Source organism: Triticum aestivum, chromosome 3B (assembly GCF_018294505.1).
Source record: "Triticum aestivum cultivar Chinese Spring chromosome 3B, IWGSC CS RefSeq v2.1, whole genome shotgun sequence".
In the NCBI taxonomy this organism is placed as follows: Eukaryota; Viridiplantae; Streptophyta; class Magnoliopsida; order Poales; family Poaceae; genus Triticum; species Triticum aestivum.
The window spans coordinates 27,863,821-27,878,674 of NC_057801.1; the positions used below are offsets into that span (position 1 = coordinate 27,863,821).

At 44.3% G+C, this 14,854-nt stretch overlaps 1 long non-coding RNA gene across 4 annotated transcripts; it reads left to right on the plus strand.

Annotated features, from left to right (window-relative positions):
* The first annotated feature begins 200 nt into the window (after positions 1 to 200).
* On the plus strand, positions 201 to 10,888 carry LOC123068367 (uncharacterized). Of its 4 annotated transcripts, XR_006431697.1 has the most exons (9): positions 201 to 545; positions 643 to 763; positions 1,331 to 1,599; positions 8,318 to 8,443; positions 9,235 to 9,380; positions 9,465 to 9,538; positions 9,670 to 9,765; positions 10,419 to 10,529; positions 10,638 to 10,888. It is a non-coding gene; the product is annotated as an uncharacterized lncRNA (long non-coding RNA). The 4 variants fall into 4 exon arrangements; XR_006431698.1 differs by having other exon boundaries at positions 643 to 1,599; positions 6,921 to 8,443; positions 9,259 to 9,380; XR_006431696.1 differs by having other exon boundaries at positions 643 to 1,599.
* The last annotated feature ends 3,966 nt before the right edge of the window (positions 10,889 to 14,854 follow it).

The following is a 14,854-nucleotide window of genomic DNA, read 5'->3' on the forward strand; positions in this document are numbered from 1 at the left end:
CCTGGGAGGTCTCCGGCCGGCGAAGCTTGGCCATGGCAGCGGAGAGAGAGAGACAAGCGACGGGAAGAAGAGAAACAGGAGAGAGAAGACGCACGTGGGCGGGCCCTCCATCCTACGTGTCGCTAGGTGAGTCGCTCGGTACGTTCGCGCGTGGACGCGTGCCCCGTCGTGAAACGTTTCCCAAACCCAAAACCAACCGACGCCGCATTCGTCCTCGTTCCTCTCCCTCCCACCCCATCGGCGCCGCCGACCTCTACCGCAGACCTCGCCGCCGCCGCCGCCGCTGACCTCTCCCCGTCTCCCGCGGACCTCGCTGCCGCCGCCGAACCCACTACCACCCCTTCCCTCCCCTCACATCCCCTCGTCAGAGGAGAAGGGAAGATAAGAGGAATGTGAGATCGAGCGGGTGAGTAGGCCAGGAGGCAGCCATGGCGTTCAGATCCGCCGGCGCCATCTTCAACTGATTCTTCGACCTGCGTGTGGTGTGCCTCTGCTCGGCCGTGCGACGAGACGGGCTCCCTGCTCCGTGCCCATGCATTCCGATGGTGCGCTCTCTTCCCCTGCTCCCACCCTAAGTTGCCGCTGCCACTCCCATTCGCCCCTCCCCTTCCCTTCCCTCATGCGATTTCCTTCCTCGCGCAGGTGAGGTGCACGCACGCGTCTAGAGGCGGAGCACAACCTTGCTGCAGCGGCTCGCCGGAGGCCCCTTTGCTCTCTCTTTTTTTGAAAGAAAAGGCATACCAAAATCTGCCTTATCCTGCAGGTGGCTCTCAGGGAGCACCACCTGTTGCCTCATTATTATTAAAATCAATTACGGGATTGATTGTCTGGAAAAGATCAATGTGATTCTCATGTCCATTAATTTGTTCAATCTCAGTGAATCTCACATCAAAACATTGTCTTTAAAATTATAAGCAAACTGTACTAGAATGGTAAGGTGTAGTGTAGGAGAAATAGCTGAGAACTGAGTTCCTCACTCTTGTGTAGGATAATAAGCTACATGTCTTCTCTATCTAGCGTTAGATTTATCATGTCCTTTAAGGATTGCAGAATTGATAGCCCATCACAGTGCCTCGGAATGCTATTTGCAAGTAGAATTGATAGTCATGTGTCGTTTGGTTCACTGGTTCAACGCATCTGTATATGCCATGACAGTTGGTTGGTTGTGAAACCAAATTACCATGGTGAGGTCTCCTATAATTCTTCTTGATGCACCAAAGCATTTGCAGCTACTTACTTTATAGAAGATGCCCTTTTGCTGGGTGTATGCGAGCTCTAATTCCTCTTCTCTGCATAAATGAATCCCCTTTTGTTGTTCTGCTGTGTGCAGGCACTTTGTTCTCATCCCATCTGATCTGGTTGTGTCAACAAAGGTGTCCGTCGGGAAGCTGCTCTCACACGGGTTCAAGGGCATGCCGTGCCGGGAAAGGAGGGCTGCTCCGACCCTGACAGCATGGAAGGTCGCCCATGTCTTCTCAACACTTTGAGCAGTGCATCCGCAAGGCCGAGGAGGATCCTCAACGCGCCATGGTCTGGGCCATCCTCAGCGCCATAGTGTCGACTTCCATGATGAAGGCGACCATAGGCAGCATGTCATTGGTTTGTCTCTTGAACTCTGCCTCCAAGGATGTCGTATTGTTTGTGTGTGTGCGCGCGTGTGCTGTGATTTGTGATATGTAGGAGGCTAGCAGTAGTACAGTGCAATAAATTTTAGCGCTTTGATTGTGCCATGATGCTCAAATGTTGCCTCCCTGTCCTAGTTATCAGCTCCCAGCTAGTATGATATTCGTCAAGTCTGAACTAGTGAACACCTACAGAGGATATTGATACATTTAGTTTGAATTGTTGGAAGGTAAAAAACTGTCAAGTTGACAATGAGATGTTACACTGCAGCACAACTTGTAGGATTGGTGCACTGCTAGTTAGTTATAGGAACAATTTATTCTGTTTGTATACCTTCATGTTGGTGTTGGCGTCGTCGTCATCCTCCTCCTATTTCAACGACGAGATCGCACACGAACACACCACTATGTACCCCCGGCATCAAGCGCCATATGCATGACACATCGCTGAAGGAGCCTCCCCGGGAGCGCGATACGAAGGCATACGTTTTTTTTTTGTGAAAAAGGAAACTTTGTCAGGTTCTTTCTGTGATTTTTGTTGGTTGTAGTCCCAAATCTGCTTAGAAACATTTTATTGTGTGAATGATGTTATGTTTTGTAGCTGGCATTCCCTTTCATTTTTCGTTTTTTGTTTGGCAAGATGAAATCTTCTACTACCTCTATTAAGGGACAGAAGTGAGGAAAGGAAAGTCATTGCTTTTTTCCCTTCAGTTTCAGAGTCTAGGTAGACCACTGCCAAGCTGAAACAAGACAGCTCTCTTGTCATATGGTGCTTGATGTTGTGCATCTTTGGTGTGAGAATGCATGCCTACCTGGCCTTTAATAGGAACACCACTTAACCCATATCAATTAAGCATTGATGAATACAGTAGAAGTTTTAGGTATTATACTTGCTGGGTATCGAAAGGTATATACAACTTTTGCCATTGAGCTGTTGCAGGTCGAGATCAATTAAGCCAAATGTGCTTTATTTTGAGTGCTACAAAATTATGTTTTTTTGTTCTACAACACAAATAAAGACCTCCAGAGTATAGTGTTTATATCTACCCTGAACATAGCTGATATTTTGTTTGTTTTGTGTGGTGTTCATTAGAGAGAGATGTGTGTATGTTAATCTCATGTCAAACAGTTTGCCCGTGGTACCTTATTACAACAAAAAGGTGTCATTTTGCTGCCGGGGAACAAATCTGCAATCTTGCCTGCTAAGGCTGCTCCAATCTGGTTGATTTTTGTTGATGCCGCTTTTAGTTGGATTATTATTTTTAGAAACTTCTCCATTTTTTTTATTTTGAGACAACCACTATCTCTGCAGAAACACAGGGTGGCCAGATACAGTTATCCATATCCATAATCTTTATTAACAGTTTAGAAGTTTTTTGTGTGGACAACAGTAGGTGAGGCACTAATTTTGCAATTCATACTGAACTGAACATGTCAACCGTTCGTATCGATAAAATTAAGTTGGATAGCACTTGTAGTTAGCTTGCTCTCTAGACAGCCTGCAAGCATAACCTGCAATTTAAGATGTGATCTACCTCCAAGGCTCCAAGCATAATATGCAATTTAAGACGCGATCTACTATTTTTAAGGCTGCTAAAGAAGTATTTGATAAGATTGTTAGACCGTTGCAGTTTTGTGCGTATGATGGGAGTAATCATATTGGGTTGTTCAATCACGGTCCAACAAACCAAAAGGACTTTGATCTTGCAGTGTTAGCATCAGGTTGATTAATTGGTGGCTTAGAACTGATAAGAAGACGTATTAATAATATATAATAATGTGGTAAGGTCCAAGTAGGGTTGCATACGAACCTGTTAGTCTTGTCTATTGTGACTAGTATCAAACACATTAAGTGAGAGTGCTCTTAACATGATGACTCAAATCATTCATTTATGTCAAGTCTCTCACCAACCACTGACATTGTTGCAACCGCGCAAAATTAGCTGTATATCATGCATTTGTCTTTCTCTTGGTGTTCATTCCCTTATGCTATTGGTCAAATACCAGTTAAAGGTCAAGCGATAGGGAATAAAAACATTTGAACTGAATTTGATAGGAAGCAAGATGGTGTCCTATTGGCTACTAGTGATTTTGGTTTCTCCATGGTTAAGCGGCTAGTGATTTTGGTTCCTCACTTCTTTTCTGATGCGGTCGTTTTAGGGAAAAATTGAATTGTGATCTTGAGCTTCTCTACTTTGATGATTCTGTTTACTCCCCATTTCCGGTTATTTTTGTTATGTGTTGGGTTATGGAGCTGCAGTTGCGATCTTGTGGTAAACTGTGGTCTGGTTGCGAGGGTCTGTTGTATCTCTTTGTATGTTAATCTTGTGTCAAATTGTTTGCCCGTGGTAACTTATCGCAACAAAAAGAGGGCCTTTTTCATGTCGACAAAATGATCTGGGCCATGTACATAAAGGAACAAAGCTGCAATCTTTCCAGCTAAGGTTGCTCCATTCTGGTCATTTCCGCTGATGCCGCTTTTTGGGACAACATTGCTTGTCTGTTTCCTTGTTTTTTGACTGGACAAGGCTTGCTGGATTATTATTTTTAATAATCTTGCAACTTTTCCATCAGTTTTTTTCTCTTAGATAACCACCAACTCTGTAGAAAAACTGGGTAGCTCGATAGAGTTATTTGTTATTAGCAGTTTGGATACTTATCTTTTTAGCCAACAACAGTAGGTGAGGCCCTCACTTAGCAATTCATACTGAAGTAACTAAACAAGTCAGCTTTTCGTATTGCAAAATTTAAGGTGGATATCGCTCGTAGTTAGCTTAGCTCGCTCCGTAGACTGCCTCCAAGCACAATCTGCAGTTTAAGACGCAATCTACTATTTAAATGCTGCTAAAGAAGTGTTTGATTGGATTAATAGACTATTGCAATTTTATGTTTTGCGTATGATGGTAGTAATCATCATATAGGTTGTTCAATCATGGAGCAACCAAAAGGGCTTTGATCTTGCATGTTAGTATTAATTTGTTAATTTGGTTGCTTAGAACTGATAAGATGTGTAATTAATATCTGATAATGTGGTAGGGTCTCATGAGAACTGCATACCGATCTGTTAGTTTTCTCCGAACTGACTTATCGTGCTTAGGATATTAAACACATCAAGTAAGAGTGCTCTTAACGCGTTGACTCAAATTATTTATTTATTTCAAGTCTCTCACCAGTCATAGACTTTGTTTCAAACGTGCAAAATTAGCCGTATATCATGGGTAGGGGCGTTTTGGCTACATAGCGCATTTGCTCTCTGAATCTGGACGATACACTTTTTTGTTGGGATCTTTGTCAAAAGAGATGTTTCATTCATATGCGATATATAATACATGGCCAAATAAACAAGCAGTGGGCCCATACAATTTACTGTACCGGAGCAGACGGATTACATTGTCTCGTCCAGACGTTTGGCATCCAGCCCCTCTCTCATTTTTCTCTCTCGAAACCAAAACCGGTGGTTCTCTCTCTTCAAACCAAAAAGATGGTCATCGCCGCCTCTGATTCGGTGACGGAGAGGTTTTGCTTCGCAGCCCTCCGGAGCTCACAGCCTATCCAGAACACTGAGTTCCATCCTTTTCGCCCAATTTTAGGGACATCTCGAGCTCGAGACGCCAGATCTGGCCGTGACAAGCTTGATGGGGTGTGGATATGTCGCAGCGGGCTCATGTTCATGGAGCCTATATTTTCTTTGTAGCAACCCCTGAATCTTGCCATCACAAGCACATCGAAGGTCGAACCCATCCCGACGACGAGGTCGTTGTCGGACAGTTTGACCCACCCACATGGTACTAGCGGCGGCGCTCGCGTGGGGTGTGGTTGGCGTTTGAACTGCTCCGGTGACCGGAGCACGCAAAATAACCTAAGGAGTGGATTGCTTCGACGTGCGCAGCGGCGCCAACATGAGCGTATCCTGTGGTCTGAAGAATTCTTTTTGCTAAGTTCAATGGTGGTGAAGTTGTTTTATGCAAGATTTTTGTTTCATCTCTGATCTTTTTCCTTATCCCTGAAAAGAATTATGCTAATGAAAGATCAGTGTGTACAAAATATAATATTTTGTACAAGTCATTTCCCTAGCGCTGCCCGCTGCCATTGCAATTTTTTTGTGTCTGTTGTTTTTTTATCATCCATTGTGTGTTCACTGATTAGCTTTCGTACGCAGTCTGCTGCATATTTCAGAATGAAAATATCTATCTAGGCACACTGCTTTTCTTTGGTGAAAGTTTACGTTTATCCTGGAGCTCATAAGCATTTCTAGTTGTTGCTGATGTAGAGTTGTCATTTCGTTAATGTTTGTAAGATGGCCTTGATGACTAAACTAAGCATTCTGAATTTAAAATTTCATGAGTTCCCCATATGGATGACTCTTGTCTATTTCACTTAATTTTATGTGGAAAAGAAATATTTGACTTCTGTAATGCAAGATAATCTTTGCAAGTTATGGATGTTTTAGTTATGTAGTAATATTAGAATAAAGTTGTAGATTATGAGCATGGATTGGTGTTGACTGTTGACTTCCCCTCATTTTTATTGTAATTGTACTTAAGCAGTGTGAGTTTTGTGCTCAATAAAAAGGCACCAGCACATGTTTACACTGGCCAGGTCGCTAACTGGTGTGCACTGTTAACGCATGTAGCTCTGCGCAAGCTCGTTCAAAAATTGAAATAGTAAGAATAACATAAAATGAAGAGGGAGATGTCAGGTCAGTGGCAGGTTTAGGTGGTGTCCACTATACTATTAATTATCAACAGATAGGAAAATGGAATACATTACATGCCATCTCACCAATCTTAGAGCTACTGGATGCCCAAGATAAAGAGCTCATATGATCTCGAGAGCCATTTAGAGTCTCCCTACATCATGCATTTATGTCCTTTAATTCTGTACAGTATATTGATTTAGTAGGCACTAGTCTACAAAATGACTCTCAATTTGTTTTGAATTGTGAATTCATATAGTTGAACTATCCGGACTAGTGGCATTACAATTGCTCAAACCACACTAGCATTACGATTACCATGATTAGGCCAACGCGCAATGAAAAAATATGGCAGTGTACTCGCACAAATTCTCACAAATCTTGTGTTTCCAGAGCTTCCATGGTGTCACCAACTCTGTTACTTTGGGCCTTTTTTAGGAACCAATCTTGTCGTTAAATCTAGCTCTGATGTTTGTATATGCATCTGACAAGAAAATCCCTTGCATCTTATGTGTAAGTTGATGGTTTGGTTATGTGTTTCCTACCTCATGGCCTTGCTGGATGTAATGAGAAAGAACTGATATTTTTTTCTGTTATTACAGAGTAGTCACCGAACGGGCACCAATGTTCCTCTTCGGCTTGGGTGCACACACCACTGGGACGGTGATGACTGTCGTAACCTCCATGTTTGGCTACTATGATTTGTACAGGAAGTTAGCAATACACACACTATGCGTTGTTCACTGCAAGTGTGTACAAGCATGCACTAGGTCAGAATAGTGGTTCACTTTGCACAGGTGTACCCTCCACATGAGGTGCTCTCAGTCTTGCTTAATCTTGAACCGGACACCATTGCTGGTGAACAACTAAGCTGGTCTAACTAGAGAGGCGTGCATTGTAGCTCATGTCTAGCGCTAGTGGTGCAAGGAGCTACCTACTATTGGGTGTTGTTTGCAAAATGGTCTGGGTACCAGCATGTATGTAGAGAGTGTATCATGTTATAATTTTGTGCTTCTGCAAATATGCGAAATACTATCTATCATAGAATCACACACACGATCAGGACGAGAAGTTGACTGAGATGGAGTTGGGGCATGGGTAGTGTTGTGTATGGACCATTATAAGATTCTATAATTTTGAACTCTAATGTTTTCTTAGTCTATCCATGAGGCGTGCTACGCAATGCCACTACTCTTTTGGAAATGGCAACTTGATTGTTGGTGACTATGTGTAAGATGCAATTTTGAGTGGTTTAGTCCGGTACCCTACTGTTGCAAATCAAATCATTTCCAATTGCTCTGTCTTTGTCCTTGAACACTCTGTTTTGTTTTCTACATTGGAGCTGGGAAATACAGGGCAATGTTTCCTATGTGAGTTGCCGCCATGTTGTACAATATCCATATTAGCCTTTTATGTCAACCAATCAGTTCATGTTCAGGGGGAATATTATATGTTTTGTTCTTGTAAGAGTTTAGGAGAAATCGTCATCGAGAAAAAAAAATTGTTTGTTTTATGATGCTGACAAACTGGGAATATTTAGTCTGCTCAAGAACTCTCTCTCCATCCTTTGATGATTACCCTGTAATCCTGTATAGATGCCATTTGAAGAATGTTTTGTTAACCTTGGTCTCCTCGTATGAAGTGTCGTTTACCTTTGAGCAGTCCGCTAATGTTTTTTTAGCAAAGTTGCATTGTTTCTACACTCTAGCAAAGTTGCATTGTCTGGTCCATACCTTTGCGTCAACTATGACCTATGTTTGATTCCTTGCTGTTTGAGCTACATGAGACTTAATAGATAGGATGAATTCATGATAATGCTTAGAATCAAGAATATGGTTCTCAATGATATTCATTGCTCCATTTGGTTGTTGAATGTATTTCTAGCTAAGGTGTAGACTGCATCTTTTTTGACGGCGCAGATTGCTTTGCAGATTTTCAAGTAGTTTGTTGCATGTGACTTGTGTTCATACATCTTCTATACATTTCTATGATTTTTCAGGTAATAAACGGTTGCTGAATTGACACATGCTTCGTGCTTGATAGTGAAGAAATATAGGCGAAAATTCAGAGATCCCTGAAGAAATCAAGGCTAAAATCATGGTTGTTAAAGACCCTTCCAAAGCCGGTAATTCTCCTGCAAACATGCGAATCGCTATCTATGTGAACCCAGAACAATGACTCACTACTGTAGATGCCTGGGATCCATTACCACCCCAGTGTGCTCTTTGTTGTCATTCAAGTCACTGAATACAAGAAAGAATTGCCTCCAACAGTGAAAGGCGACCAATGTTTCTTATAGCTTCTTGAGAGCTTAGAGTTGAGATTTCATTAATTGCTTATGTTTTCACCAGTGGAAGGTGACTAATGAGCCTTGAGAACCTATTAGCATCCTTACGGACCTGCCTTATCTGGCGTCCTTTATATATAAACCATCAAAGGGATTTTTTTTGCTATAAATCTGTTTCCGGCAAACCTGCCATTTTGATGCAAGTTTAATCAATTATGTAAGGTTTTTAAGTTCTGTGTTGCATCACTAGAGTATCACTAGCGTTATTTTTTGAGAAAGCTTTAGTTCTATAGATTGTGATTATGGGAACACTTGGTTCTCGCGCAAGCCCTTACTTAGCTTCGCCAAGCAAGGTAGCGAAGGATTTGGTTCCTGGGCAAGCTAGCCTTGTTGCCAGCAGTTTCCAGCTTTTTCTTTGGTTGAGCGGGCGAGCCGATTTGGCTAGCCTCCGTCGGCAAGGCTAGCCTTGCCTAGCGAGATAAACGGGCGAGGGATCCAAACGCTCCCTATATGTCCCACCAAAGAGAAATGTGACAGCTTGTTGCCATGTTCTCAATTAAATTGCTTGTCAGGAGTCTTCTTGATTCCTAATAGCAATAGTTGGTGATAATAGTATTTTATACTTTCAGAAATTTGTGTGTCTGGACTTCCAGGGATGAGACGTTGAAGGAGCGGAGTTTCTGGAGCATCAAGGAATGGTCGGTGAAACATTACAACCTGTTATTTTCCAAAACACGGTCTTGTGTACATTGAGCGAGCATGATGCTCTAGAGAGGTTAGTATTTCATCGTCTTGCAGACTTTCTTTAGTTAGTCATTCTCTAGATCATATCCAATAGTTATGTTGGTTTTGTGTGCAGCTAGTTCCCAACCTTGCCCAGGCTAGCCAGGCAGTACAGCAAGGCATCCTTATTGAATGAGATGTTGCCAAGGGGTAAGCCTTGTCAATCTTAAGTGATCGGATTGCACATGATTGTAGGTTGCAAGCGGGTGACTTTAACCTAAAAGTCAATGCTTGCTGGATGCTAATCCTGGATAATATAGCTAATTTTTTCATATCTTTAGGACATTTGAAACGCTATTTAGTCTGCGGAAACAGGGTTTTCATCTTTCCCTCACACCAAAGCAATTGCAAGGAGAGCATGGACATCAACTTGTCATGTGAGATTTCTTTGTGTTCTATTAATTATGGTAGAATTACTTTGATCTTTTGGTGAGTTGACCAAGTCGTACTTTGAAACTTTTGTGCTCTGGGACATATCATTCGAGCTATGGACATACGATGCTATGCTCTGGCCATTGAGCCGATGATCTAGTGCTCTTGACGCTATGTTGTTATTGTTAACATGTTCATGCACACTGAGTAGTTGTCTTTTGTTTATGATGATGATTCCGCCTTGCGAGTGAGGTGCAAGGGCCATTTTGTGTCCTTTTGCCCTGTAGTTTCCTCTCATTGTACCTATCTTAGATGATGATTTTGAAGTGGTTGGATTCCACCTTTCTTTGTTTCCATTTTGATGCGGTTGGATTCCATCTGGATGCACCTTATAGTTGGCATGTTCAGATGATAGTTGGTGACTCCCTCTATTGGTTATTTGATTACTGTAGTGTTCTGTACTGATTGTGTTGAGTTTAATATTTCTAGGCTCAAAATAACTTGGTTATTTGACTGCATTACTGGTAGTTTTTCCTTAGCTAGCCATGGTCCAAGGATGATCTCTAGGACGTGTTGAATACATTTGCATTGCTTGTCCATCATTTATAACAACAATCTTTTATTGCTCATGTTGTCAAAACATGTACTTTGTCATTAGATGACCAATAACGGAGAAGAAATATACAAAGGAATGTGCAAGCCATGAATGTTTGATTCTGTATTTGACCAACCAGGATTGACTACGATTGTTGGAAATAAAGTGGATAAGGTACTCCTATCCTCACTTCCAAATTTTGTCAATCATCTACACTTTGCAGGTACTACTTTCTTGTACATGTCTCTAGAGATTGCTGAATGTAGATGCTTGGTCTGGCAGGAATTTGTGAGAGCTATCATGAAAAGGCGTTGACTTTGCTAGGGAATATGGATGTTTATTTATGGAATGCAGTGCCAGAACCAAAGTGAATATGGAGCAATGCTTTGAGGAGTTTGCACTGCTGGTATATATTGTAACGCCCTCGATGCGGCTATAGCTCCCACGTGTCGAGGCACGACTTAGAGGCATAACCGCATTGAAAGCAATGTCGCAAGTCAGGCAATCATTACAACATCCCATGTAATATATAATAAAAGGGGGAGATAACATAGTTGGCTTACACTCGCCACGTCACATCAGAGTACATAAATAACATCCATCAAACAAACACTCATGGCCCGACTACGGCGCCAAAATAGAAAAGAACCCAACGTGCGACAAGGTCCTGAATCGATAACCCCAACTAGGCACCACTACTGATCATCCGGAAAAGACACATAGTATCGCTGAGAGTCCTCGTCGAACTCTCACTTGAGCTCGTAATCGTCAACTGGAGCAGAAACACCTGGACCTGCATCTGGAGTTGTAGTATCTGTGAGCCACAGGGACTCAGCAATCTCACACCCACGCGATCAAGACTATTTAAGCTTATAGGACAGGTACGACAATATAAGTGGAGCTGCAGCAAGCGACTAGCATATGTGGTGGCTAACTTATTCGCAAAAGAGAGCGAGAAGAGAAGGCGAAGCACGAGCGAGAAGCTAAAGGAACAACCTGCGCAAGCATAACTCCAACACCGTGTCCACTTCCCGGACTCCGCCGAGAAGGGGCCATCACGGTAACACACACGGTTGATTCATTTTAATTAAGTTAAGTTAAAGTTATCTACAACCGGACATTAACAAAATCCCATCTGCCCATAACCGCGGGCACGGCTTTCGAAAGATCAATCCCTGCAGGGGGGTCCCAACTTAGCCCATAACAAGCTCTCACGGTCAACGAAGGAATAGACCTCCACCCAAGACACACCGATCAGACTCGGTATCTTGGTACAACAAGATGATTCGACAGGTTAAAACAAGTCCAGCAACACCGCCCGAATGTGCCGACAAATCCCGATAGGAGCTGCACATATCTCTTTCTCAGGGCACGCTCGGATAGGTCAAGCTACGAGTAAAACCAACCCTCGAGTTTCCCCGAGGTGGCCCCGCAGGCTGCCTGGTTCGGACCAACACTCAGAGGAGCACTGGCCCGGGGGGGGGGGGGTTAAAATAAGATGACCCTCGGGCTCCGGAAACCCAAGGAAAAAAGAGGCTAGGTGGCAAATGGTAAAACCAATGTTGGGCATTGCTGGAAAAACTTTAATCAAGGCGAACTATCAAGGGGTTCCCATTATAGCCCAACCGCGTAAGGGACGCACAATCCGGGAACATAACACCGATATGACGGAAACTAGGGCGTCAAGAGTGGAACAAAACACTAGGCGAGAGGCCGAGCCTTCCACCCTTTACCAAGTATATAGATGCATTAAGATAACATAGCAATATAATGATATCCCAACAAGTAAAATAAATGTTCCAACAAGGAACGGCTCCAACCTTCACCTGCAACTAACAACGCTATAAGAAGGGCTGAGCAAAGCGGTAACATAGCCAATCAACGGTTTGCTAGGACATTGGGGGGTTAGAGGTTCAACATGGCAATTGGGAGGCTGACAAGCAAATGGTAGGCATCGTAGCAGTGGCAAAGCAAAAGAGCGAGCAATCTAGCATAGCAAAGATAGTAGTGATTTCGAGGGTATGATCATCTTGCCTGCACAGTTGTCAGAGTTGACTGGATCCTCACAAGAAAACTCAACGGGCTCCTCGGTAGCGAACTCGTCTCCCGGCTCTACCCAACAAGACAAACAAGCAACAAGGATACAATCAACCACGGGCAAGACCAAGCAATATGATGAAATGACGATATGCTATGCGGGATGCGATGCGGGATGCAAAATGCAAGATATGACAGGAAATGCATGAAACTGGCATCAACTTGGAAAACCAAGTGTGCCACTGGATAGAGGGGATGAAATCGCTTGAAAACGATATAAAGATCATTGGAATCGGAGCTACGGTTTGGAAATGGCAAGCGTTTTAAGATATGACACCGGTCTGCGATTTACAGCAAGTAGGCATCTAAATGCAACGAAATGAACATGCTACAACCACCAAACATGAAAACAAAATACATGGCAGTGATGTACACAAGATGGTTGACAAAACACTAGCACTGAGCCATAGGAAAATTCATCCATTAAGAGGTTTAAACAAGCATGGCTAAAACGCAAATGCAAAACAGATTCCAGACTTAGTGAAATTAACACTAGTCTGAAATTTCAGATCACGATGCTCTCTTCGGAGCAGCAAAACAACATGATAGAAAACCTGAACATAACAAGTAAGAACATGGCATGGAGCTACTCAACAAGCTTAACAAAACACCCAAAGTGACCTGGGGCCAAAAGGGTTCACAAAATACTCTACCGAGCTCACGAACATAGCTCGAACACAATCAGTTTTCAGACTTAGTGAAAACTGAGACATGCTGAAATTTAACTCACGAAGGCATGTAAACGAGCTCGATGCACTCACTACGGTGCAAGTCATGGCAAGGAAAGCATATAACCAGCAAGAAGGCACAATGTGCTAGCTACGCATGGCAAGAATGAAGGCATAGCATGCATGGAACACTAACGGTAGCATCGGCAAAATCGCAAACAAGTTGACGATCTGCCCAGATTAACAACGAAGCAAAAGTTGAGCTCGATTGAGTCAACCTAGAGCACTCCACATATGCCAACAAAGACATGGATGGATAGAGCATAACATAAATATCAAAACTCCCTTAATGATCATCCTCAAAAGAGGCACGGATCACTAGGAAACAAGCTGGACATATAGCATCATGAACTAAAATATCCCAGACTTAGTGAAAATCACTAAGTCCCTGAAATCTGCAATCTCAGGTACCTCTCTTCGCAAGCTTGCACAAGACAACACACACATCCTAAAAATGCATGGGTGGCACCTCTGGAAAGAAGACAAAATGCTTAACAATTCATCCCAAAGGGGCACAGGCATATCATGCACGAATTAAACATGGCAAAAATGACAAAAGTGCATGATGAACTAACGGATCTGCAATTTAACTCACGAAGCCTCCTTCTAACAGCATTTTGGGTATCAAGATGACCTCAAATGCAATTGATGCAATGGAACGAAATGATGTACATGTCGAGACGAAGATTTTGATATATCATATGCCCAAAACGGAGCTACGGTTGCGGAGATACAAGCAGTCAAAGTTAGCACGAAAATTAGGGTTTCGGGGGAGAGAGGTCAACCGATGCCCAGATCCAGATCTGGATCGGCGCGCTTCCCGAGGCGGCGCCGGAGACACTGTAGCAGCCGGAGGAGCTCGTCGCCGGAGCCGGTGGAGGAGGGGAGGCCGGCGAGGCGGCGGGGAGAGGCCGGGGTGGCGCCGGGGAAGGCCGGTGGCGGCGCCCGGCGGAGGTGGACGCGGCCCGCGCGCCGGCGATGGCGGCGGCGGCCGGCGCCGATGCTCCCGGGCGGCGAGGGAGCCGCGGGCGGCGGCGCGGAGGCGGCGGTGGCCGGCCGCGGGGAAGAGGCGGCGAGGCGACGCGAGGGCGGCGGCGGGGCGACGCGGGCTGGGAGGGCCCCGCGTGGGCCTGCGGGCAGGCGGCCGCGGCGATGTGGTCCTGCCACGTGGCGGCTGGCGAGAGGGCGGGCTGCGGCGGCGGACGCTGTCCGGCCGGGGGCGGACACGTCCGTCGGTGGAGATCCTTTTTTTTTAACTAGGGTTTCGGACGGGGGAAGAAGAGATCCGAATGTAGGGGGTATAAATAGGCATAGAGGGAGCTAGGAGAGTCCAAATGAGGTGCGGTTTTCGCCCACACGATCGTGATCGAACGCTCTAGGACATGGAGCAGAGTTTGGTGGGTTTTGGGCCAAATTTGGGGGGTGTTGGGCTGCAACACACACGAGGCCTTTTCGGTCCCTCGGTTAACCGTTGGAGTATCAAACAAAGTCCAAATGACCCGAAACTTGACAGGCGGTCTACCGGTAGTAAACCAAGGCCGCTTGGCAAGTCTCGGTCCAATCCGGAAATGTTTAATTCCCAAACACGAAAGAAAGCTAGAAATGACCACCGGAGGAGAACGAAGCGCCGGAATACAAAACGGACAACGGGGAAAATGCTCGAATGCATGAGAT